This window comes from Spermophilus citellus (assembly GCF_964194105.1).
Source record: "Spermophilus citellus genome assembly, chromosome: 15".
Classification (NCBI taxonomy): Eukaryota; Metazoa; Chordata; class Mammalia; order Rodentia; family Sciuridae; genus Spermophilus; species Spermophilus citellus.
In genome coordinates this window covers 59,967,855-59,973,239 of record NC_138195.1, presented here as the reverse complement: position 1 = coordinate 59,973,239, position 5,385 = coordinate 59,967,855, and positions in this window count along the sequence as shown.

Genomic DNA, 5,385 nt, shown 5'->3' with positions numbered 1-5,385 from the left:
TTCATGTTGTTAGTTCTGGAATTTTCCAGGAGTCAAATCACTGAGCCTGACTGTGCATTTTACCCCTTACAAGTATAGGAAGCCAAGAGCTGGGGATGTGGCTCAACTGGTAGCGCGCTCGCCTGGAGTGCGTGTGGCCCAGGTTCGATCCTCAGCACCACATACCAACAAAGATGTTGTGTCCGCCGAGAACTAAAAAATAAATATTAAAAAATAAAATTCTCTCTCTCTCTCTCTTTAAAAAAAAAAAAAAAAAAAAAAAAAAAAACAAGTATAGGAAGCCGAGCACTAGAGGGATCTCTGAGTAGTTTAGCTTTACCCAGTTCTAAAATGTGTTACTGTTTAATCAATAGATTAATGATACATTTATATATTTATGCTTAGAGCTCTGAAGAAGTGATATTGCCCTAAGAAATTCTTTCTAAAATTTTAAGGACATTTCCCAGGCATGATGTAAATATCCACCAAAAAACCCAGGAAGTAGATTTTTTACAGGTTTGAAGGAATTGTGGGTTAGGTAGAAGTAAGGCTTCTTCTGTCCTGAAGCTACACAAACACAGGTGCTTGGTTAGCAAAAGTGGCCTGATAATGGGTTGGAGTAGGGCAAAAGGACAGTCAATGTAGGTAATGAACAATTGGGTCAGAAAGATGGGGGCTGATTCAGGAAGAAATAAAAAGCTAATACCTCCAGCCTCCAAAGTATTTTCCCTCCTCCAGCCCTTCAATCTGTTGCCAAGGCTACCTGCCTACAGGGGATTTTTTTCCTCCCAGCCTGTAATTCTAAGGGTTGTTAATGAATGTATCCTGGCCACTCTCTTCCTGCCTGTACCCCTGGACTGCAGTTCCTGTCCTTGGATCACTCCACCTTTTGGCACCCCTTTTGGTCACTAGTCACTACTCAGGATCCAGGAAGGGAAGGAGGAGGCATGAGAACAAAGGAAATCTGAAATAAAAGGGGCAGGGTACCCCCCACCCAGTCCCTTCCTCAGACAACTATAGGGCCACTTGTCTGCGGAGAAGTCTATTTCTGTTCTGTCCTTTAAATAAAATTTGTTTTCTGTGTTTGCCGTGGTGTTTCTTAGGTGTCCAATCTTCAACATCAGGGAAACAGGACTCAGACTGATTCTCATCACCAGTATCAATAACAGTCTCACATTTCAAAGTTAGAGATTGTTGTTGCGTCCCATGAAAGTAACCTGAACTTGGACCGGTCTGTGATACCCCGCTGGTGATTGGTGACGAGTCCTGTTTCCCCACATGCTGAAGTTTGAACATTAGAGAATCACGCCGAGGCAAGCATATAAAGCAAGGTTTATTTAAAAAGGGGTAACATAGACTTCTCCCTTCCCGGGAAGGAGAAGGGGGCCATAGCTGGTATCCTGGTATCCCAAGAAGTGAGGTGTTCTGCCCTTTTTATAGGTCTTAGGCTTCCTTTGTTCTCCTGCCTTTTCCCTCTGATCTTTCTTCTTCCTGCATACGTGACTAGGCCCAGGAATGCTTGGTGAGATGGCCCAAAGGTGGGAAACAGGTGGGCTGAAGGTGGAAGGGCAGGATGGGGTAGCCAAGGACACATTAACAACCTTCTACCTCACTGTAGGGAGGGACAATCCCTGGGACAGGTTACCTTGGCAACAGGTTGGAGCAGGGGCAAGTTATCTTGATAAGGGTGAAGGAAGGGCTCTGAAGGAATGAACATTTCAATCCCTCAGAGTACAGTCTCCAACTTGTTGGACTCACTCAAAATTGGCCTCCTCGATCCGACCTAACTCAATTTACCTATTCACACTGACTGCCTGTCTAATTCTGGTTTCATAATCCTGAGTGGTTGCTTTACCTAACAAATTATTTTCCTGTTAATACTAAAATTACACATCTTTATAAAAGGTTTGAATACTATCTTTTGACCCAGGTAAGATGGGCCTTTGCTTTTGGCCTGTGTTTTAGAAGGCTTCATTTATCATATACACAATAAATATATGTCTTTAAAAGGACTTGGATCTATGATACTCCAAACTCAGTGCTTAATCCTGCAACAGTGGGACTGGCAATCCTAAACATCCAGTCCAAGAGGAACTTGTCTCTCTTTTGACTTTTTCCCTCAAATCAAAAGGAAATTGTATTTTGAACCCTTGTGCATTGTGAGTGTGCTGATTTTAGAGACAGATTCTACTTTGTTGTGCAAAAAGGATCTAAGCAACAGAAGTGATTAGATCAGAGAAAAAAAAAAGCAAATTAACTAACCTTATCAAAGTCTTCCTTTTACCAGAGTACAGTAGACTTTTAACATAATGAAAAGTTACCACCTGGTACAGTAACACCAGCCGTTCATTTTCTCACTTCTCTTTTTGTTACTGAAGACTTGGTCTTTGTCCCTGATGCCAATCCAATAATGAGGAGGCAATTCTGAAAAAAAGAAAAAAGAAGTTTTATTACTTTGCTAGCAAAAGAGAAACACAGGGAACTCCTGTTCTAGAGGCTGTGCGTCTCATTGTCGGGGGAAATAGAGGGCTTTTGAAAAGGTGATTCCAAAGCTACATTCCATCTGTGCCCTGACATGGATCATAATTCACTTGTAGCCTTGAGAGACAGCCATTTCTTAGAACTTCTGGGGCCAGCCCTAAAGCCTGGATTCCTTTACTCCTGGATTCCTTTATTCCTTTACTCCTGGATTCCTTTACTACATGTAGTGACCTCATGTACAGGTACAGTGGCCTAGGATGGGAAGGTTAATCCTGTTTCCCAACCATAGTTAACTAGGGGGAGAGGGAGAAGAGAAAGGAAAACACAAAATGAAACAAACCAACAAATAAACGTGTCAATTTTAAAATAAGCCACAGAGCAGTAAGGGTTATGCTCAAAGCATGAAGTGAGCCCTTCTTACACATTTACTCTATTATCCTGGAATAATATCCAGGAATTATCCTGGCTGAAGAAATGTTCATGAATTAACACTGTATTTATGACAGTGCATATGACTAAATAATATTCTTTGGAGTTAAGAAATTCCATATTATTTTTTTTCTCTATTAGTAGAAAACAAAGACTGTAATAAAATTTATTCTGACATAATAAGAAAATCTCTTCTCAAAAGAAGCCATAAAAAGGGAAGTGCACCCTTCATTCAAATTGCAACAAAAATATTCAAAATCACATGCATCAGTAAGAACTCTGCCTTCTTCACAACACTGACACAGTTTAGGCATTTTCTCAGTCCTTAGGCAGCTCAACCTACTGTTAAAGCACAACACAAAGAAAAGACCACTGACTCCAATTTTAAATCAAATTAAAGCAAGCTTATAATTCTGACCGGCTGGGACTGTCTCTCTCAAAATCCTTGGGTTAGAGGACAGTATTCCAGCTCTCTAGGAGGGCAGTTTTGTAGCACAAATAGTTGCAAAAGGGGAGTGTCTTGAGAACTTACAGATAACAGGATTTTGACAAACATAATACCAAGGCAGGTAATAGGTCAATGGTCTAAATGGTTCAACACTTAGGGAGTAAATTTAGATCCCAACATCAGAATTTATGAGGCGCCATTAGGATTTCAGAGAGGGTTGTTATCTGGTCAGGGAAAGCCAGGGATGGGTGAGTTCAAGGCATGGGTGAATTCAAGACATGGGCAGGCATTTCAAGCAAGTTTAAAACATCAAAATACGTCCAGGCCAAATAGAAATCCTAATGTTTTACAGAAAACAGAAATGAATCCTTTACAACTTTTGACAAGATGGCTCCTAATCTTAAGAGAGAATTAGGCTGGGTTTATCACCTACTTTTATCCACATTGAAGAGGTTACGAAGCATAGGATATAAAATGATCTAGTGTTAGGTACTTCCTGACTCCACCAATATTGATGTATAGAAAAGAAAGTGAACATTGGGGTATAAGTGCAATTCCAAACACTTGAAATTGCTCAGGAAAAAGTCTTGGTAAGTTGGAGAAGTCAACAAATTGCCTGTCCAGGAAGGCAAAATGAAGTTTCAAAATGGGATAAGGATGGTTTTGCTTAACAAGTCACCAGATAGGCATGAATCTTCCTCACCTTGGTAATGTTTTTTAAAAAATGCTAGTGAAGTTTGAAAAATAACCTTTCTTTTTAAGTCTGTTTGGTGCTCCATACCCAAACCAAGTTATAGCAGAAAGGAGACAAAGCTAACTTCAAAAGAGCCTCATGATGCCAGATACAAAGCAATGACTTCTCAGCAATGAAACCAGTATGTTGCAGAGATATCTGCACTCCTGTGGTCATTGTACTATTATTCACAATTGCCAAGTGATGGAATCAATGTAAGGGTCCATCAATGGATGCATGGATTAGGAAAATGTCACACACACACACACACACACACACACACACACACACACAATGGAATACTAATCAGCCCTTTTATCTTTTCCTTTTTCTTTCAGGTGTATATTTGTGTGTTCCTAATTATATCATGATCACCAACTCTGAGCATCTTTTTTACACTGGTAACAAAGCCAAAAGTGGATAAATTTAAACCCAGTGTTAGGTAGATGGAGGTGGCTGAGGAACAAAGCACCAAGCAACCCAAGAGCCAAAGAAACATCAATCAGACACTGACGGAACCGCCTGTGAATCAGCGGGGTCTCCTGGCCAATCCTGGATCTTAGCCAGCTCACCTGACAAACTCCAGTAGGATAAGGGACTCTATAAACCCCATTTCCTGTCCCAAGCCCTCCCTTCCTGCCCTAAATCCAATAAAAATTCCAGTCCCATAGGGCCCCTGCATTTCTTATCAGACCCACCCTGCTGGTTTGAGGGCTCTGACTGAGAGGCACAGAAATAAACAAAAAGCCTCATTCAGCAGCATTTTAAAATCTGCCTCTTTATGGTTGCCGCTGCCGGACCTTACACCCAGATTAAGCAATGACTGTTTTAATGTTTTGTCTTATTAGGAAGTGACCTAGGTAGTCACTGAATAGACATTGTTTCATTTAGTTGACTCAGACTAAGGGTATAGCTCTTCAAGAGACCCGGGAAACTTAAGCAGGCATGATCTACAACATAATTAAAGATTAATATAACATTTTTAACTCCTTTCAGTATGGTCATTTGATTTTCTCATTTTCAATTAAAAATATCTCAACTTTTGTGACTCTGAACACCTAACAACAACAACAACAACAACAAAAAAAAACGTTGTGTGTCTGTATATTGTACAATATTTAATGTGCATAGATCTGACCAGGGCTGAGTGTTGTAGATCAGTGGCAGAACATGCCATTAGCTTATGTTGAGACCCCAGGGTTATCCCAGCAACCACCACCCCCATAGAAATGTCTACTTGGAGAACACTAATATTTATTTACCAAATCTACTAAAATCATGTAAATTGTAGAAACAGTTTATCAATTTGTGAGCA